The sequence below is a fragment of the Triturus cristatus genome, chromosome 5_1 (assembly GCF_964204655.1).
Source record: "Triturus cristatus chromosome 5_1, aTriCri1.1, whole genome shotgun sequence".
In the NCBI taxonomy this organism is placed as follows: domain Eukaryota; kingdom Metazoa; phylum Chordata; class Amphibia; order Caudata; family Salamandridae; genus Triturus; species Triturus cristatus.
Window position 1 is genome coordinate 777,334,648 of NC_140587.1, and position 22,531 is coordinate 777,357,178.

Sequence of the window (22,531 nt, forward strand, 5' to 3'; positions counted from 1 at the left end):
TGCAGTACTGTTCGGACCCTTCGACCGCCACGTTGGCGGACACTCGCGCTACGCTCACTGAATATCAGACGGAGGCCGACAGGGAGCTTAAATTCCTAACTAAGCATGCTGTGGCCCGCAGATATGGGGAGGGGGATCGCCCGGGCAGAACGCTCGCCCTCCTGCTGCGCTCACAACGGCCCTCTCCTTTTGTCTCCTCAGTGATGACTGCGGGCGGGGATACCGTGTATACCCCTCCGGAAATACTAGATACCTTCCGGTCGTTTTACAGGGACTTGTATAGGGCTCGGGCAGCCCCCCCACAAGCGGAGCTGTCTGACTATTTTGATACGATACAGCTTATATGGTTTAATGCGCACCAGAAAGGTTACTTTGATCGACCATTTGAGGCAGACGATGTACGGGAGGCAATTGGGGCATTAGCAGCCGGTAAGGCGCCGGGACCGGACGGCCTCCCGGCGCAGTTTTACAAGGAATACGCAGACCTCCTGGCCCCCCGGCTGTTGGCAGTATATGCGGAGGCGGTCGAGTCAGGTATACTCCCAGACTCCATGAGGGAGGCTGTCATCATTACCCTCCTGAAACCGGACAAGGATGCCCAGCAATGCGACTCATACAGGCCACTATCATTAATCAACACTGATGCTAAGATCTTTGCGAAAATGCTCGCAACTCGGCTACAGCCGGTGTTGCCCCTGATGATCCGCCCGGATCAGTCGGGCTTTATACCGGGCCGATCGACGTCCCACAACCTCCGCACCCTCTTCGGTGTGCTGCACTACTTGGCCCCACATGTTAAGGCTGCGGCTATGCTGCTGGACGCCACCAAAGCGTTCGACTCCCTGGAGTGGGGGTTCCTGTTTCCTCTGCTGCAGCGCATGGGGGTGAGTGAGGCCTTTATCAGATACATTAGACTGCTTTATACCGACATTACTGCGAGGGTAAGGGTAAACGGGCTAGTCTCTGCGCCATTTGTCATTCGGAGAGGCACGAGACAAGGTTGCCCCCTGTCGCCTCTGCTTTTTGCCATCGCCACAGAACCTCTGGCTGCCCGCATTCGACAACATCATGCGGCCAGGGGCATTGGCTTCTCGTCAAGGGCGCTAACCATATCTGTTTCCAGGTGACACCTTCCTTACGCCGGAGCAGATGTGTGGATCGGAGGCTCCGACGCTACTAGACACGCTTCTTTATTACCAGCTCCGCCACTCAAGCAGGAGGCTGTTCCCCACGTTCCCGGCGCCACCGCCGGATCTGCTTGCTTTGGAAAATGTGTTATCTGTGGAATCTGGCCGCAAGCTGATCTCCCGATTGTATGTGCGAATGCAGACTAACCACCCCGTGATGCTTCCGGCGGCGCGGGGCCTGTGGGCGGCGGAATTGGGCGCGGATATTTCTGAAATACACTGGGACTTGTGCTGTAAGCTACTTGAGATTCTGTCCCCCAACTACAGGCTACGCCTGATCCACTTCAAATACATACACATGACTTATCGCACACCGAGCCGGCTGCACCGCATGGGTTTAAGGGACACCGATGAATGCTGGCGCTGTCATGCCCCGGGGGCCACCTTTGTACACATGGCGTGGGGCTGTCCTGCAGTGGCGCTGTTCTGGACAAGGGTAGTGGAGATAACATGTGCTATCACAGACCTACTGATCCCATGCACACCCCAGGTTGCACTGCTGGGGATTTTACACATGGTTGAGCCCAAACACCGTAAGCTGCCAGCGATGCTATTATTACTGGCCAAACGACAAGTTGCTATGCATTGGGGAGTTGCTACGTCACCTAGCATTAAGGTATGGGTTAAAAGCGTTGTCTATTGTCAGACCCAGCTGGCCCTGTACTGGGAGCTTATGCCGATGAGATCCAGGCCTAGGGACATATGGGGACCCTTCATACACTGGCTGGAACACACTCCGCTGCAAACGCTGTAGTTAGATGCTATCCCCTAGTGCGGGAGGGTGAGGTCAGTGCTTGCTGCTGCCAGTGTGGCGGGTTGGCGACTGTCGGGGTGGTGGGACACGGTTGGGAGGAAGTGACTGATGGTCGGTTGGGTACAGCGGAGAATGATATGAAACACTGAGTTGATGTCCATGACATTCCGCAATTTGTGCCTTGTTGGTTGGGAGACGTGTCGTCATTGCTTGAAATATGTACGCCGCAGTGTGAAGCATTGTTGTAAGTTTGTTACTGAAAATGCCAATAAAAAGAATTAAAAAAAAAAAAAAAAAGGAAACAGCACACTGTACATACTGACATACTCCCTGACCAAAAGCCCAGCGTCAAGGATGAGAACCAACACAAACCCCCATATCATGAATGCTTAGTTAGGAATTGGAAGATGCATTGGATTCTTCAAAGTGCCATGATAGTAGTCGCCGGGGAGTTAAATGGAATTTTCATGGAACTCCTATTGTCTTAAGATCAACAAAGTGCTTGGTTGCCATCTTGGGCACAGTGTAGTATTTAATCTGCAACCAAACAGCAGCACACACCAGTTCTTCTTGCTCTGCACAGGAAGAGATCCCATGCTTCAGCTTGTCTTCATTTTGCTGTTTGGGGTCAGTGTCCTTTTACTGGGCCAGTTGACTCACAGAAACCTCAAGAAAAAATCCTCAATTTGAGCACTTAACATGCTGCCATGGCATCTTCATCTCCTATCCACCATTCTTCACAAGATTCACCAAGGGCCTTCTCAAACGGGCCACACTCTGAGTTCATGTGGTATGGGGTTAAGCTGTAAGAATTGTTCAAGACCGTTTCTTGCTGAAAGAATGCTTTTATTGAAGATCATAGGCTTACAGGAACAAACCCACGGCAACATAGCAGACAGGCAGACGAGCGGAGAATAACAGACTCTCACTCATCATCCAGGGCTCCAAGTTCCATATGTCAGAGCCCTGAGGCATAAAGGTTCTGACAGAATTAAAGAAACAGAACACAAACAGTATAAGAACAACATACATACCACAACACCCCCCTTTCCCCACAAAAAAAAACATTGTCCAAAATATAATCAATTTAGATGGCAGCTTGATGGTACAATGGGTGCGAGAAAGCCGTCCCTCTACAACAACATTGAGATTAGGTGTAGATGAAGAACTTTCAAGAACACATGCACCAGGAGCACAAACAGAATCAGAAGCAGCAAGTACCATGGGAACATCTCAAGAAACAGATGCCCCAAACGGGATGCTAGGATGAATATCAAAAGTTGAAGAACATTCACTGTTTTCATCTCTATAATCATAAAATTGTTTAGAAATGTCAGCTTGCTCATTAGCGAGTTTTACCCCCCCATCCACCATCCCCTCCCATCCAACAGTAAAGACGGTTTACTAACCCTCATTACGTGTTCAGGAAAGGAAAAGGTAGATTGACCTTTGGACACTTTGAAAGGTTTCTTAATGAGAACCCAATCATCAACTGAAAAAGTTTCAGGTTTGACTCTAGAGTTGGTGTCATATAACTCTTTTTGCTTGACTTGTTTAGACAAAACTCTATTCCTTATGACATCACAATTATCAGACACAAACCTCTTACTAATCAAAGAGGAACCGGCACTTAGATTCGAAAACCATTCAGGAATCAATTTTGATCTTGCTTCCCTACCTCTGAGAGCTTTGACTCCAGTGGTGGAATGAGATGAGGTGAGATAAGCCCAAACTTTCTCTTGCAACAAATCAGCAACATCAACATTAGCAGCAACAGCAGTTTGAATACCCTCCTTAAGAATGCGATTAGCCCTCTCAACCAAACAATTAGCGGAAGGCAACTTGGTAGTGTTTAATATCAGATTTTTCCAAGAAATCAGTCATTTGCTTAGAGACAAAAGAAACACCATTGTCCGTAACAATGGAACAAGGTGCATCTTCAATCTTGAAAATGTTCTCCCCAAAAAAATTATGGAAGCAGAGTCAGCCACTTCAACAAAAGAGTAATGTAACCATTTGGAAAAATAGTCTATACCAACTAGCAAATACCTCATCCGAGATGGAAGAAGATTGAAAGGTCCAGAACAATAAAGAGCAATTTTCTCCCAAGGCATCTCAGGAAACGAACAGGAAACAAGGGTTTTTTGTTGAGTTTCCAGTGTTGATCCGAGACAACACATTTGGGACATTTAGTAACAAAATTGACAACCATAGAATCCAAACCTGGCCACCAGTAAACCTGTTTAATTTTCTTTGTAGTGGAAGACATAACCAAATGCCCCTCGTGAGCAATGGCAACAATCTTGTCCCTAAGTAACTGAGGAGGCACAAATAATCCATTGAGAATGCAAATACCATTTTCAAAAGATAGCTCCTCACTGACTTGTGCAAAATACCTTAATGCACTACATAACGTTTTATTAGTAGGCCACTTGTTTCTATCAAAGAACTCGACTTTCTTCAAAGTTTCATCCTTCTCCATAGTTAGGATCCAATCCTCATGTGAAAATGTACCTCTGCTTGCAGAAACTACATCAATGACACCAACAACACAGTCATCATCAAAGTCATCTAAAGCACTGAAATTACAAGATAAAGGAATACAAGATAAGCAATCAGCACGGATATTCCGTCCACCTTGGATATACTACTTGATATCCAGATCATACTCTTGTAATTTGGAAAGAAGTCTGACAAGGTGAGCAGAGGCTTTATCCAAACCATTGTCAGCTAAAAGAAACACTAAGGGCTTGTGATCAGTAAAAATGTCTCATTTCTTCCCCCAAATGTAGGTTTTGATCTTTTGACCAGCCCAAACAATTCCCTCTCAATGGTGCTATATTGGCACTCAGCTTCAGAAAGGGATCTAGAGGCAAAAGCAATGGTATTCTCATGCCCATCCACCCACTGACCAAACACAGCTCCTAATCCTTTAAGACTAGCATCAACAGTGATAAATGAATCACCGAAGGGGTAAAACGAGCATAAAGCAGGGGCATTGATGACAAAAGATTTGAGTCTCTCAAAAACTGAAGACATGGGGTCCCTCCAGACAAATGTCACACCTTTTTTCAGTAGATCTTGCAATAGATGCACAGCAAGAGAGTAACCAGGAACAAGCCTTGCATAGTATTCGCAAAGGCCAAGAAAAGAACGTAATTTATCCTTATCAACTGGTGCAGGAGCATTTCTAATGGCCTCAGTGTTGCAGAATGTAGGTTTGATCCCTTCTGCAGAGATGAAATGTCCTAAATACTCAACCTTATTAACCAGAAGCTTACACTTGTTGGGTTTAACAGTCATGCCAGTGGAATTAAGTATATTAAGCACTTTACGTAAGATCTGAACATGTTCATCCTTGGTTCCAGTAAATACAAGAATGTCATCTTGAAATGCCTGGACACGCGGCATATCACCAAATAACCAGTCCATGAGCTTTTGAAAAACACTTGCCGTAGATGCAGGTGCGAGATGGTGGAGAAGAATTTAGCATTACCAATATTGGCCAACATCTCTTAAATGTGTGGAAGTGGATGACAATCCACAAGAATGTTGTGATTGAGAGATCTCAAATCAACACATAATCTGAGAACCCAAGTCTTCTTCTTGGCCAAGACAACCAGAGAAGCCCATTCTGAGGCATCAATAGGTGCAATGATACCTTCCAATTTGAGTTTATTCAACAACATTTTGAGGTCATCCCTAAAACTAAGGGGAATAGGTCTCACTTTGTGGACAACAGGGACAGCACCACTCTTTAATTTGATGCAGTGCTCAAATCCCTTTACAGAACCTACAGCATCTTTGAATACACCAGGGAAGGAGTCAATAAGGTTTGAAACAATATTGTCTTCTGAGTGAAAGAGCATGACATCCTCAGGAAGAGGACCTAAAGTAATAGGAGGATCTTGCCCAGGACACAAAATAATTCCTAGAGGAGCAAGGTCTTTCCACCCAACAATATCCCTGCTACTTAGATCTTGGTTTTGGTGGATCTGCCCAAACATTCCACCACCTAAAAGAAACCTAATAGGTTAATATCTTGCTCACCGAAAGCCTTAGGTTTGATGTCAGGGGACAACAGAGAAGCTCCATGTGACCATGATTCATAAAATGTACGGTCAGCAAGAATAGTAATTGGGGCACCAGAAACAGCCATGTTAGAGATAGATCTCCCATCAAAAATGGCATCAACAATGGGTCCCTTAATAGAGGAAACATTGGAACGATCAGTGATATTCACAGTAAGTAAGACATTAATACATTTCTTCTCACATTGTTGTACTTCAAAGTCAGAATAATCAACAGAAACATTTTAAGGAAGAGTTAGCTCCACCTCTGCAAACGCTTTGGAAGTGGCCACACTTGTTGCAACGATTGCACTTCTTGCCAATGACAGGACATGTAAGATTGTTTCCAATGTTGTTTTTAGAACCACAGGGAAACAAACAAGATGTTTACGAGGGAGTTGCCCTCTACGATTAGTTCTGTCAAAGACTTGTTTGTTGCTAACAGCACAAACAACATCATCGTCAGACAAAGCATTGACAGAAGAGGAAGAGGACTGGATAGAACCTTGGAGGAGACAACGGACCTTTCTATGCTCATGGCAATATCCAAAACTTCAGTAAAGGTAGGATTACGACAAGCAAGTAAACGTTCTTGAATTTTCTAAGAAGAACAGTAAAAAACTAATTGTTCTCTAATATGGGTGTCAATGTTCGATTCAAATTCACGCTTTTCAACTAAAACTCTAAGAGAAGCAACAATCTCGTCTACGGATTCCTCAAAGGATTGTTTGCACATAGCAAAGTTGAATCTTTCTGATAAAACATTTGACACATCAGGATATTGTTTTCTCATGCATTCCTTTGCTTCCAAATAAACGTTCCATGAAGAGTCTTCAGAGGTTGGAGGTGGAGAAGGAGGTAGATTGTGAAAAATCCTTTGACTAGCGATTCCTAAATGGTTAAAAAGCATAGATATTTTCCTCGAAGGTGTATAACCTTCAGTATCAATGGCCTCTAAGTAGTTTTCAAAAATGTGAAGCCATTCTAGCCATTTGATGTCTGGTTTAGCAGCTTTTTGTAGAAAGGGTGGTGGTTGAATGAGACCCTGATTAGTAGCCATGGAGCAGAAAGAATGTAGAAAAAAAGAGTAAATAGGCACAAAAATATGATAGAATGAGAAAGAAAGAAAGAGAAAAAGTAGTACAAATTTGACGTAAAATTATGACCAATAAGACAGGTGTGCAGATCACCGAAAAAGTAGCCAGAAACAATGAGTAAAATAATGACCCACAAGGAAGGTGTGCGGATCACCGACATTGTACTGTAGTAAAAATGAATGAAATAAATATCTGCACTTAAGGTGTGCAGATCATCGAAATGTAATGAAACAGTTGAAATTCCCCAAAATAAAGCTAGTAAGATGCCAAAACAGGTGTGTGGATCACCGATGCCGCAACTGGGATGTAAGCGCAAAGAAATCAACTGGTGTTGCAAAGCAGGTGTGCGAATCACCAAAGAAAACGAGTCCGCTAACGTGCTACGACAGCATGCACAGAGAATGCACCAATCCGTTGTTGTCAGGGTAGCACGCTAGCTCCCATAGCAGTGTGACAACACTAGCTGGAGCAAAGTAAGTGGATGGAATGACGAGAAGTTGCTGCCCGAGAGCAAGGAAACCGCTCGAGAAGAAAGAATGCTCAGCAAAGCCTAGAAATGGAGCTCGAGGCACAACAATGCTCAGTTAAGTCAAGTAAGTGGCGCGGGCTGGCGCGCGGTGCTGGCAGTTAAAGTATACATAGGGTGAAATGTTGCTTGAAACAGATTGAAACTATCCCAACTGATTTTCCTGAGGGACAGAAAACCATTCCAGGGCAGCAGGCACAGCCGGTGGGTTCAGGCAACAGGTCCCCGGAAAGAAGCGGATCGATGGTGGTGCGGTCAAAGACAGTAACAGCCTCCCCACTCCTGGTACCAATATGTGGTATGGGGTTAAGCTGTAAGAACTGTCCGAGACCGTTTCTTGCTGAAAGAATGCTTTTATTGAAGATCATAGGCTTAAAGGAACGAACCCACGGCAACACAGCAAGCAGGCAGACTAGCGGAGAGTAACTGACTCTCACTCGTCAACTAGGGCTCCAAGTTCCATCAGTCAGAACCCTGCGGCATATAGGTTCTGACAGAATTAAAGAAACAGAACAGAAACAGTGTAAGAAAAACATACATACCACAGCTCATTCTCTCCTCTCTCGCTTTCCATATTTCATGAACCCATCACATTTTCTCAAAATCTGGATTGTCAGCCGACCTGCAAAACATTTTAAGGATATTTGTATGCCTTTTATGCAGCTTATGCAGCTGCAATGGCTAGTATCATTCACAACACACCCAATTCCCCAAGGAGTGCCTAGCGTAAAAAGTTACTTAAAAAGGCTGGACTTGACATAAAATGATCCAGGCAATTACAAACGGGTGCAACATTTCAGGCAGTTCATTTGTGGAACTAAGGTGGTAGTAAGAAGTGACCATAAACCACTGACCAAGGTTCTCACTTCACTGGAGCTCATTTACGTGTCACACAGGATAAGCAGGTTGACCATGCAACCTTTGGATTATGTGTATGAGGTTCACTCTGTCCCAAGAGCTCGCAATAAGATTGTAGATTTTTAAGCGGGTTACCATTACCCATAAAAGGAGACATGAGTAATGAATGGGATGAATGCTTAGTAGCTATGGTATTCACAGAGGAATTACAGAGTGTGGTTGCCGGAGAATGGTTAGCAGTCCAAGAACAAGATAGTATTTTACCAAATGTAATGAGATATGTCAAGGAGGGTTAGCCAGATAAAAAACTGTTGGACAGAAATTAAGCTGCATTTTCAGAAGTAAGGAACAAGTTTTCTGAAGAGAGTGGCTTTTTATTAAGGGGGGTAAACTAATTCCACCTAACAACCTACAAGATAAAATCATTAATCTATGTCATGAGGGCCATCTAAGAATTGGGAGAACTAAGAGTAGGGTGAAACAATTCTATTTGTTACGCTCCTGTTCCAGAATGGGTGCTCCTCAGGGTTCGAGCGACGTAACAAGATTTCCACCCCCTGATCTCCCCAAACTCCCACAATGACTGTACAGAGTGTTGGAACGATCAAGTGAGGGAAGGGTAGGAAGGGAACAGCGGGGAGGAGAACCTGTAACACAAAAGTACACCGTTAAGGTAAACACAAGCATGCAACACTACGCTCTGTAAATTCTCGCTAGACCTTCTCCTATACCTGCTACAGTGAGACATCACATTCCTTCGGTCCTCCTCTAAAACCAGGTATTACTTCATACCTGTCATGAGAGACAAGAAGAACACACCAGTATTACCTCATGACAGCTCATTCACTATTAGAAAAGACAGCACACCGGTTCCCTAGGCACACACCTGCGAAGAACCCCCCTGTGTCTAAAACTGGACAAACCAACCAGAACCTTCAGTCTCCGGCACCCCTATTGCAGGAACTAGCGCGGTGACAACTCCTGTGTGGCAATAGGACTCCGCCTCTGTAGGTCCGAGGTTAGGTAATGAACCAGCACTGTCACTTCTCCCTGGAAGAGTAGACCAAGCGTAAGTACTAAGCAAGCACCAAAAACAAATGTATTTCCTCCCGTTTGCTATCGGTTCCAGATAGCTTGTTGCACTAGGAGGACAAGGCACACCCCAGGGTCACGTCGCCCCTAATGAAGTTACAGGGTGTCAGCTGAAGAAAATTACAAAGTATATCCAAACAAAACAAACAAGTATGACTCCAACTAAAGAGTCTCGCGCTAACTGCTCGTTAGCCTAAAAGGAGCAGCCTCGCTGTTACCAGAGTCAGAAGGAACCGGGAAGCAGTCCCCGGCCGGCTCACACGTGGCAGCGCTGAGACCACAGAGACTCACGAACCAAGCGATCCTCCGTGGGCACCGTCGAGCTCCTGCGCTCAGGAAGAAACGTGGGCAGTCCGGACGGAGTCTTCCGACCCCCATGCAACCAGCGACGAAGCTCTCTGCTCCACACAAGACGGTCTCCGAGTTTCAAACGACGAACAGGAAGTATTGCAGGATTACGCACATTCGTCTGCGCGCGTCATCTCCCTATGTAGGCGTGACTCCGCCTTCTCTCCCAGTGCTCTCTGGGGATTGTAGACGATGCAGGCGCTTCGAGAACCGCTTCGCGCACCGATCCTAGATCCACCCGCCCAGCGCCTCCTAGAGCCGGGTTTGTCCGGTTGCCGGAGGTGGAAGGAGCGAACCGCCGCAGGGGCATGAACATTGCTGCAGGGTTCCCAGGAATCGTCCTCAGAAGTATACCCCTTCCACGATACCAGGTACCAGAGCCTTCCTCGCCTGTACCTCGAGTCTCGGATGCGCTGCACCTCGTATTCCAGCCACCCGTCCACAACCACCGGGGGCGGCCTCCCTCTCCTGGCCCCTCTCGCTGGCTTCAGGAGGCTGCAGTGAAAGACCGGGTGGATCCTTAGCGATCTCGGTAAACGCAGCTTGTAGGCCACTGGGTTTATTCTTTTTACCACCGGATAGGGGCCGATGAACCGTGGATGAAACACGCTACAAAACTTGAATTTTATGTTTTTTGTGGATAGCCACACTAGATCCCCTTCTTCATACAGGGGGCCCACTATCCGGCGCCGGTCTTCCCACCCTTTATACGCTAGTTTCGCTTTCAGCAACTGCTTTCTCACTGTCCAATGTCCTTCAGTGAGGGTCTTGATGTGGGCGCAGACAGACGGCTGATCTGCTATGTCTTTCGGTATATCTATAGGTAATATCCTAGCGTTGTAACCGGGGAACAACCTTTACAACGCAACTTTTACAACGCACTACACTTACAACGCATTTTTTACAACGCAACATCCACTACAACGCATTCCATTACAACGCAGGACACTACAACGCATTTTTAAAAACTACCTTTACAACGCATTCCATTACAACGCATACTACCTTTACAACGCATACCATTACAACGCATAATATTACATTAAAACCCCTACACTATCCAACACTTACCCTACTGTTGCACCCCCTGGAGTTAGAATAGTAATTTTTACCTCTATACTATCCAACACTTTCCCTACTGTTGCACTCCCTGGAGTTAGAATAGTAATTTTTACCCCTATACTATCCAACACTTTCCCTACTGTTGCACCCCCTGGAGTTAGAATAGTAATTTTTACCCCTATACTATCCAACACTTACCCTACTGTTGCACCCCCTGGAGTTAGAATAGTAATTTTTACCCCTATACTATCCAACACTTACCCTACTGTTGCACCCCCTGGAGTTAGAATAGTAATTTTTACCCCTATACTATCCAACACTTTCCCTACTGTTGCACCCCCTGGAGTTAGAATAGTAATTTTTACCCCTATACTATCCAACACTTTCCCTACTGTTGCACCCCCTGGAGTTAGAATAGTAATTTTTACCCCTATACCATCCAACACTTACCCTACTGTTGCACCCCCTGGAGTTAGAAAAGTAATTTTTACCCCTATACTATCTAATACTTACCTTAAATGCAATTTAATATTATGTGTTGTAATGGTATGTGTTGTAAAGGTAGTATGCGTTGTAATGGAATGCGTTGTAAAGGTAGTTTTTAAAAATGCGTTGTAGTGTCATGCTATGTAATGGAATGCGTTGTAATGGATTTTGCGTTGTAAAAAATGCGTTGTAAGTGCATGCGTTGTAAAAGTGTGCGTTGTAACGACATACATCCGTTGTAACCATAGTTGGCTGCGAACGGTGACACCCCCGTGGAACTGTGGGGGGCGTTATTATATGCCAGCTCGGCCATCCACAGCAAAGAAACCCATGATTCTTGGGCCTCGACGGCATAACACCATAGGTATTTCTTGAGAGTCTGATTTAGCCTTTCTGTCTAGCCGTCCGTTTTGAGGGTGGAAGCTGGTGGACACCGCGGCCTCCACCTGCAGGGCCTGGCACCACTTCCTCCAAAAGCTTGCTATGAACTGGGGCCCCCTGTCCGACACTATGACCTGGGGAGTGCCATGAAGCCGCACAATGTTCTAGAGCACTAACAGAGCGGTTTGGCCAGCTGTAGGCAGTTTCTTGCAAGGAACGAAATGACCCATCTTGGTGAGACTGTCTACTACTACACGGATCGCAGAGTACCCCTGATCTACCGGAAGCCCTGTAACGAAGTCCAGGCTTATGTTTGCCAAGGCGACCTGGGTGTGGGCATGAGCTTTCCTTTTCTTTTGGATATGTCTGATTTGCCTCTGGCACAACGGTCTCACTCCAACACCCATTTCTTGACTACCGGTACCAAAGTGTCCCACCAGAAATACCGCTGTACCAAAACCATTGTCTTTTTTATATCAGGATGGCCAGCTATGGAGGAGTCATGACACCACGCAAACGCCTTCTTCCTCAGCTCCGCCATCGGAAGAAACAGCTTGTTTAGATGAAAAGGCAGGCCCTGTCTGATGTCTCTCCCTGGTTCTGCGGTAGCCCACGTACCCCATCGAGCCGTGCTTCGGTTGTTACGTATATAGTCCAGGTACTGTTCAGCCTTGAGCGCACATATCACTTTAGCAGAAGCTATGAGGGCCTTTTCTGGGACACTGACCTCCTCGAACGGTGATGCCAGCCAAGACAGGGAATCCGCTTTGCGGTTGTCGGACCCGGGCCGATAGGTGATAAGAAACTCGTATTCTTCGAAGAAAAGCATCCATCTCATTTGTCGTTGGGAAAGATGTCTAGCGGTTTTGAGGTACTGCAAGTTCCGGTGATCGGAGTACACGGTAATCGGATACCTGGCCCCCCATAGGTTCGGACGCCATTCCTGGAAGGCCTTCTTGATCGACAGCAACTCCTTTTCCGCAATGTTATAGTTTCCTTCTGCCTGGTTCAGTTTCTTGGAAAGGAAGGCTACCGGATGCCCGTGTGTTTGTCCCTTTGTGAGAGAATGGCTCCCACCGCCTCGTCTGAAGTGTCGGCTTCTACCACAAAAGGGGTGTCCATCTGTGGATGTCTCAGCACTGGCGCTGTAGTGAAAGCTTTTTTGAGATACTCAAAGGCCGTCGCGGCTTCCTGTGTCCAAGAAAATGGCACTCCCTTCCTGAGCAATCTAGTGATGGGAATCGCCTTTTGTGAGAACCCCTGAATGAATCTACGATAATAGTTGGCGAACCCTAGAAAGCATTGTACCTCTCGAACGTTACGGGGAACCGGCCACTCTTTCACAGCCAGTATCTTTCGTTCAGCCATTCCTAAATCTTACGGACAGAGTATGACCCCCAGAAACTCCACCTCGCGCACACTGAATTCACATTTGCTCAGCTTGCAGTACAAATGATGGCGTCTAAGGGTGCGTAGCACCTGTTGAACGTGCTCTGTGTGTTGTGTCTCCGAAGCGGAGTATATCAAAATGTCATCTATGTACAACACCACTGTGTGGTCTATGTATTCTTTTAGGACGTCATTAAAAAAAACTGAACAGCCGCAGGGGCATTGCAGAGCTGGAACGGCATCACAGTATACTCATAAAGACCATAGCGTGTTTTAAACGCTGTTTTCCATTCATCCCCACTTCTAACCCTTATAAGGTGATATGCGCCTCGAAGGTCTAACCTGGTGTATATCTCAGCTTCACGCACTTGATCTAACAAGAAGGTATGAGAGGGAGAGGGTACCTGTTACGTACCATGTTTTTATTCAGTACGCGGTAGTCGCAGCAAGCCCTCAGTTCCCCATTCGCCTTAGCTATAAAAAAAGAGGAGAGGCTGCTGGGGAACGGGATGGCCTAATAAACCCCAGGTTCAACAAGTGATCAAGGTACTCTCTCAAATATGTGGTCTCAGGTTCCGAGAGCACATAGACCCTACATGCTGGGATGTTTGCTCCCTCCACTAACTCTATCAGACAGTCGTACGACCTGTGTGGTGGGAGTTGATCCGCCTTTGCCTTGCTAAAGACATCTGCGAACGGGGCATATTCCTGCGGGAGTGTCACTTCCTTTTCGGCCGCGGTTGCCAGCAAGAATGGGTGTGCCAACATTGCTGCACACGACTCGAGCTCTGGCATCAGGTGTTCCTGACACTCCCCTGACAGGAACTGGATGGTCTTCTCCCTCCAGTCAATGGTAGGGTTATGCCGTCGGAACCACGGCATACCCAGAATCACCTCATACTGAGGTGCCTCGATAATATTCAGGACTAAGGTTTCCACGTGTCGCCTCACCCCTGACCGAATGGTTAGCTGCACTGCCTCCATCTGTTCTAGGAGTAATCCCGAGGTCAGGGGCTTTCCGTTCACGGCTAATACCTCCTCGGGTATCTCTCGTGCTACGCACTGTAAGTGCAGGTGATTGACCAACCCGCTGTCAATAAAGTTCCCTGTGGCCCCCGTATCAAGCATAGCCATCACCTGAGACGCTTGATGATCGACTTCTAGACATGTTGACAGCACCATGTGCGACTCGGCGTCTGTCAGGTGAGTGGCAGCCAAGGAAGGTGTTCTCCATTCCTTGTCCGCTGTCGGGACCAAGGGGGCTGTGGAAACACCCATGCTATCAGGGCTCCCGGTGGAAGCCAGGAACTTGCGGGGTTTGTACGTTTTTCCCGGTTTCTTGGGCCTTACAGGACACTCTCGAACGTAGTGTCTCCTTTTTCCACAGTACATACAGAGACCTTGGGAGTGTCTGCTCTCTCTCTCACTGCGTGACAGGGATGCGCGGATAGCCCCTACTTCCATAGGCTCCGTGGCAGTTTCGTGTCCTTCCCCTTCCTTTTTTGGGCCTCGCTCTTGCCTGAACCCCACTCCTTCTCCCTTGCGTCTATCCCATCCTCTATCTGCTATGCGTCCATCCAAACGCAAGGAGAGACTGACCAGTTCCGTGCAAGAACGGGGCTGGGGGTCTATCCGGGTGATGACATCTTTCAACTCGTCGCACAGGCCTTGGTAAAAAAGAGACATTCTCTTTTCTTCGGGCCATGCAGCTTCCGCCACCAACCTATTGAACGAGGTCAAATATGTCACCAAGTCGTTTCTCCCTTGTTTTAATTCAAGGAGCTCTCTATCTGCGCTAAAGGTCATGGTTCTCCTATCGAAGACGCCTTCTAACGCAGCTCGGAACTCATCCCAATCTGACAGGACGGGGTCGTTGTTCCTTACCAAAGGCACTGCCCAGTTCGCTGCATCCCCTACTAGATATGAGATTGCGAACGCCACTCGAGAATGGTTGTTCGGAAACGAAGAAGGCTTACAGGAGAAATGCATCATGACCTGTGTGAGGAACACCTGAATCTTCTGTGGGTCTTCTGCGTACCTTTCCGGGCTGGCCAGGGGGATGGGTGGAGGGATGGTGACATGTATCTGGGGGTTACCGGTGGCCACATCAAAGGGGTTTCTTGTTATCCTTTCTACTCTCTCTCTTAAGGCAGCGGTCTCGGCCCTAGAAGCCGCTAATTCTTGTTGGACTGCTGCTAGCGCCTGGCTGTCTGGTTACTGTGCCCGAACTGGGATGAGCAATATTTTGTGGGCGCGTAATTCTGATACGCTCCTGTTCCAGAATGGGTGCTCCTCAGGGTTCGAGCGACGTAACAAGATTTCCACCCCCTGATCTCCCCAAACTCCCACAATAACTGTACAGAGTGTTGGAACGATCAAATGAGGGAAGGGTAGGAAGGGAACAGCGGGGAGAAGAACCTGTAACACAAAAGTACACCGTTAAGGTAAACACAAGCATGCAACACTACGCTCTGTAAATTCTCGCTAGACCTTCTCCTATACCTGCTACTGTGAGATCACATTCCTGCGGTCCTCCACTAAACCCAGGTATTACTTCATACCTGTCATGAGAGACAAGAAGAACACACCAGTATTACCTCATGACAACTCATTCACTATTAGAAAAGACAGCACACCGGTTCCCTAGGCACATACCTGCGAAGAACCCCCCTGTGTCTAAAACTAGACAAATCAACTTCAGTTTCCGGCACCCCTATTGCAGGAACTAGCGTGGTGACAACTCCTGTGTGGCGATAGGACTCCGCCTCTGTAGGTCCGAGGTTAGGTAATGAACCAGCACTGTCACTTCTCCCTGGAAGTGTAGCCCAAGCGTTAGTACTAAGCAAGCACCAAAAACAAATGTATTTCCTCCCGTTTGCTATTGGTTCCAGATAGCTTGTTGCACTAGGAGGACAAGGTACACCCCAGGGTCACGTCGCCCCTAAGGAAGTTACAGGGTGTCAGCTGAAGAAAATTGTAAAGTATATCCAAACAAACAAACAAGGATGACTCCAACTAAAGAGTCCCGCGCTAACTGCTCGTTAGCCCAAGGGGAGCAGCCTCGCTGTTACCAGAGTCAGAAGGTACTGGGAAGCAGTCCCCGGCCGGCTCACACGTGGCAGCGCTGAGACCACAGAGACTCACGAACCAAGCGATCCTCTGTGGGCACCGTCGAGCTCCTGCGCTCAGGAAGAAACGTGGCAGTCCGCACGAGACGGTCTCCAGGTTTCAAACGACGAACAGGAAGTATTCCAGGATTACGCGCATACGTCTGCGCGCGTCATCTCCCTATGTAGGCGTGACTCTGCCTTCTCTCCCAGTGCCCTCTGGGGATTGTAGGCGATGCAGGCGCTTCGCGAACCGCTTCGCGCGTCGATCCTTACACTATTGGTGGCCAGGAACAGACAGTAAGATTGAAAGAGTAGTAAGAGAATATATAAAATGTATAAACTCGGATAAGGCATTGAACAAGTTCAATCCACCGCTGCATCCCATGGAAATTCCACAAATGCCTTTGGAGAGGATAGGGGTAGATATTTTCGGTCCTGTACAAGATGTGTATCAAGTATCCAAACTCATCCTGGTGGTTCTGGATAGTTACTCTAAATGGCCAGAAGTCAAAATTGTGCAAAAAGCATATTCCTGGGAGGTTCGGAATTTTTAAGAGGAGATTTTCTGAAGAGAAGGGATGCCCAACATGGTGGTCAGAGATAATGAGGTGCAGTTCATCTCAGATATATTCAAGAAATTCATGGAAAAAGCTGGAGTAATACATAAAAGTACAGCCCTTTACCATCCCGAACAGAACTGAAATGTTGAACGCTTTAATTGAGTCATCGAAGGGATTATTGAGCTAGCAAAGAATAAGAACATGTATTGGGAGAACAAATTGATGAAAACAATAGAAGCTTACAGATTGGCTTGGTGTGATTCGACTAAGTATAGTCCTTTTGAACTGATGAGGGGAAGAACTCCCCGAACTAAAGATAACATGGGTTGATTAACCAAAACCAAGAAGGTTGATTGGTCATCACTAAAAGTGAGGAACGAAATGGAAATGAATGAAGTGAAGTATAAGAATAGATATGATTCATTGCATGGAGTGAAGAAAGTTAACCTCAAAGTGGGGGATGTTGTGAAGGTGGAAAAAGGAAGACTGGTTAAGAAGTAGGAAAGTAAGTACTCTGAACACTTGCAGGTTATTAAAATTCTTTGTAATTCAGTGCTGCTGAGTGATGGGAAAATTTGACATGCTAAAAGATTGTGATTATTTAAAGGGGACAAGTTCAATGTTGAACCTAGAATAAGGAGGTATGATTGGGTTGATGATACATTATCCAACAGACCTTGTCAACTAAATGCTCTTCACAGGAAAATCTGGTGAGAGAATGTACAGGTGAGAATGGAAGTGTTACTGGGAAGAGGAGAATTCAGTGACAAAACATAAAGTTATCTGGTTGGGTAGAATAATAATGAAGCCTAGACGCTACAATGATGATGTAGCAGGTAACACCAGAATGTAATGTAGATTGTTGCTATCAGCTTGGTTAGTTTTCTACATGAACAAATTCTGTATTTATTCCATGATAAATGATATTCCGGAAATATGGGGGCCATTCATAACCTTGCTGACATTGGAATTCACGGAACTTACTTGTCCCAAGTATCTGCGGCTCTTGAGACTGACTGAGACCGGGGGCCCCTTGTAGCCTTTACATAGAGATCACTAAATGAGATAACTCAGGGCACCAGTTGGGTTAGGACCTCCCCCTTTCCCTCTTCCCTCCCTTCACTTGTTTTCTTATTTTCCTTTTTGCATATAGCAGTCGCCAGGTCCGGGGACCGGGGGTGGGAGTTGGGGGGGTTGATTTTTGACACCTTATAGCATACACGGCCCTGACAGCAGGGTCCTGCTTGTCGATGTATTACAGCTTGTTGTCCTCCTTTTCTTTTTCTCATTTGTTGATTATAAACCAATAAAGAGATAGAAACCATAAATGACATTTCGGTTCTGAATATTTATGGCACAACAGCAATCTTGCAATATGTTGTGCTGTGTGTTGAATGGGTATTATTTATATTTGACCATCTCATGTTGCATAACTGTTCTCATATTTGCAAATATTATCTATATATTTTTGCCAAGCAATGTTGCATAACTGTTCTCATAAGTATAATATCCATTTGTAATGTTTATTTTGATCAAAATTGTATTGGGTAGAATGTGTTGTGTTACCTGGCATCTCAGCTGATTGTGTGAGGTATGTATTCTGATGTAATACAGAATGTTGAGTGTAAGTGTTCTGGAATGGTATGAGGAGATTGGAATGTATAGGATGTGAGAGGGTTGAGCTGTACTTGCGTGAGACAGTTGGAGATGCGTTGGAGAGCTGATGCTAGGGGACTAAGTACAAGAATTAAACTGCTAAAAAGAACACCTTTGCGGCATAGTAACTGAAACAACACATGACTGTGAAGCTAATCAAAAGCATAAGACCTCTACAGCTAAAGGAGTTCACTGACACCATTAACCTTCTCACCAGCACTCAGATCTGTTTATGTCCTGAATGCAAGAGAGAACTATCTCTCATTGCCAATTGGAATGACATAAAATCCAAGGCAAACCAGGTCAAACTCAATGCCCTCAAGACTGGAATACTTACATGTGCCATTTGGCCTTGCTCTTAACAAGCCCTTAAGAGACCAAAAGAGCTGGGTCTTTCATCTACTCCAATAAGCTCTATCTTGTACCTAGAAGCCACCTTGGATACCGACCTTACCTTGGGACTTCACTAATGATGTCTTAATTACAGATTGTGATCTCTCATATAAGGGAACAGAGTTGGACTGCCATACTAGTTGCAGTGTAAGCTTTACAAATTCCAGATAATGTATCAACTAAAGGTTTAGATCTAATTTACAAACAATAGTTTTGACATTTGAGTGAGAGCGAATAAAGGCAATTCATTTTCTTAAATTTACTTTTTTGAGTGTTTTATGTTTTCAATATGCAAAATGATGTATACATTCTTGATTTCTAAACTGCATAACAACTTTACCACCCATTATTTTTATTTCACTATGACCTATACGTCAGATTGTAATTAGCTGAGGGCTTTATATATAACAATCACTGTAAATTGAATGATTAAAGTGTCATGAAGTTGGTGATCTAAGACACTGTCTTGCAATGTACTTCCTGTTTTTATTGATGCACCTATGAAAAAGGTCCACTGCAAATTGTTGCACGTGTTAAAATAAACTAAGGGGCAGATTACGATGCGGCCCGTAAAAGCTCCAATCTGCGGTCCGCCAGTCGAAAGCCAGCTAGTAATCTCAAGGGCGGGTCTTTCCACCCTTGAGATTATGATGCATGGTTTCCGACATGGTTTCCATGCCGGCCTATCCCACATGGAAACCAGGTCGGAAAGCATGTTTTGGGGCCCCCAGCAGGGTGCCCTCTGGTGCATGGCTTCCAGTTGGAGGCTAAGGGGGCACCTATGGTGCCCCCTGTTGATCCCATGCAAAAACAACAATTGATGGACAGAATGCAGAACAATGTCATACATTCACCCCATCGTTTTTTTGCTCACCATGCCATTCCAGTTTGAACCCAGCCATATGCAAATCAGTCTTGACCCTGTGCCCCATGGGAACAGTCCAGCCCGAACTGCCAAGCCAGGTCCTCCCTGGACTGGAAACAAGCATCCTAGGACCGGTTTCGGGCTTTCAGCCCTCGTCAGCCAGGATAGCTTGATTCCAGTGGCATGGAGAGCAAGGGACTCACGTCTGAGCATACCCTTCCCACTCGGGGTGACAAATGCAAAAACAACAATTGATGGACAGAATGCAGAACAATGTCATACATTCACCCCAATACAGAGATCTGGGCCTAAATCCATCGTTTTTTTGCTCACCATGCCATTCCAGTTTGAACCCAGCCATATGCAAATCAGTCTTGACCCTGTGCCCCATGGGAACAGTCCAGCCCGAACTGCCAAGCCAGGTCCTCCCTGGACTGGAAACAAGCATCCTAGGACCGGTTTCGGGCTTTCAGCCCTCGTCAGCCAGGATAGCTTGATTCCAGTGGCATGGAGAGCAAGGGACTCACGTCTGAGCATACCGTTCCCACTCGGGGTGACAAATGCAAAAACAACAATTGATGGACAGAATGCAGAACAATGTCATACATTCACCCCAGTACAGAGATCTGGGCCTAAATCCATCGTTTTTTTGCTCACCATGCCATTCCAGTTTGAACCCAGCCATATGCAAATCAGTCTTAACCCTGTGCCCCATGGGAACAGTCCAGCCCGAACTGCCAAGCCAGGTCCTCCCTGGACTGGAAACAAGCATCCTAGGACCGGTTTCGGGCTTTCAGCCCTCGTCAGCCAGGATAGCTTGATTCCAGTGGCATGGAGAGCATGTCTGAACTGGGGTGGCAGAGTGGGCTAAAGAACGGTGATGGATCAAACCCAGATCTGTTGACTGGGTGTGAGTGTTTGATTGGTTCTGATGCTCCGTCCATCACCACCACCCCCTTTTGTACCACCCTGTTGATCCCTGCACCTTGTGGCGCCTGCCACAGGATGCCGGGATGAACTGCATCTCCCTTTCCTCAATGGGAGCTTGTGTTACGGCCAGTTTACAGCCATAACACGAGCTCCCATTGGGGAAAGGTCTCATTGAAATGAGTCGGGACGGCTGTCAGGGTGTTGGTTGATCCCAGGACCGAGTCGGTGTCGGGCAGAAGAAATTCCGCCCGACATCATAATAAGCCCCTAAATTATGTTAACAATCATAAAACAGGCAAATGCTGATGGTCAAAATTGCTAGATATTAAGAATACATTTACATAAAATAGATTATGTGCAAATTACGTTTTTGTGAAGTCATAAAATAATTTTGTTGGAGATTGTACACCTAGTTTGAAGTATTTCACACAAAAAACTGTAACTGTGTTGTGGGATTGCAGAGATTGTATTCCATCAATTGTAAAGTAACATAACAATCTGGGAATTATTGTAAACCATTGGGCAACAGACTACTGGACCAGAGTGCTATAGACTTATAGGTGTGCTGGCAGTAGAGAGATCGTGACCACAGAACTGAACAATAGATATTGTTGTGCACCCACTACAGCATTAGAATTCATAAATAGGAGCGCAGTCCTAGCACTGCTTGGAAAGGGTTTTTTTATGTGTGAAATTATTTATTAACAGAATCCATATTTTTAATTTTTGGAACTGTTAAGCATTGCTACCACTGGGAGATATGCATTACAGAAATGACAATCTGATTTATACATTTTATGCCATGGCATAAAATATGTACATACTATGGACTAGAACAAAATCATTTCACTCCATTGTTACCTTTGTATACAATATTTTTATGTAACATGGATTGATAAAAACTATGGGGCTCATTAGGATGGCGGACGGACTTGAGTCCGCGCGCCATCCTGGTGTAAACCGGGACCGTCCGCCATGCTTGCGCGGTCCCGCACACCCGATCACGATGCGACCTCCACCATGGCGGTCGGATCTTGATCATTAACATTGCGGCGGATGCTGCGGAGAGCAGCACCCGCCTCAACGTTAATATGCCATATTGCGCATTTCACAGCAGTACGTGGCAGGCACCACACGGTGCCTGCCATGTGGTGCTGTGAAATATAGTGGGGTGCCATGAATACCCCCTGAGTGCACCCTCGCCTCTCCCAACACAAGGGGGGACAGCAACGGTTCCCCAAACCCAATCCCCGCCAGCCTTTCCATGGCGGCTCCAGCGCCATGGAAAGGCTGTCTACAGCCAACATCGTAATTTGGCGGACGGTGCCTGCTAGGCACCGCCACCATTTTACTGATGAATACCACTCCACCAGGCAATCGTAAGGATTGCCTGTGGCGGTTCCGTGGCAGACGGTCTTAGCGACCGCCACGGTCGCAGTGGGATTCCGCCCTGACATCCTAATTTGGCAGGGGAAAATCGTGGTCTGAGGACGAAAGGACCGCCACCGCATGGTGGCGGTCCTTCCTCCATCCTAATGAGCCCCTATGTTTGCTCCATTTAACATTGTGTAAGCTGCAAAACTGTATTTGTTCCATTTTTCACAGGCACTAATGTCTCCCATAATACTTTCAAATGTATCCATCAGGATCACCCCGGTGATGCTCCAATTTGGGAAAGAGTTGAAGACTCACCTCTTTACGTATCACTGCATCACTATGCATTAACCATCCACAACCCAGCTTTCCCTCCTGTTACTCGTCGACTTT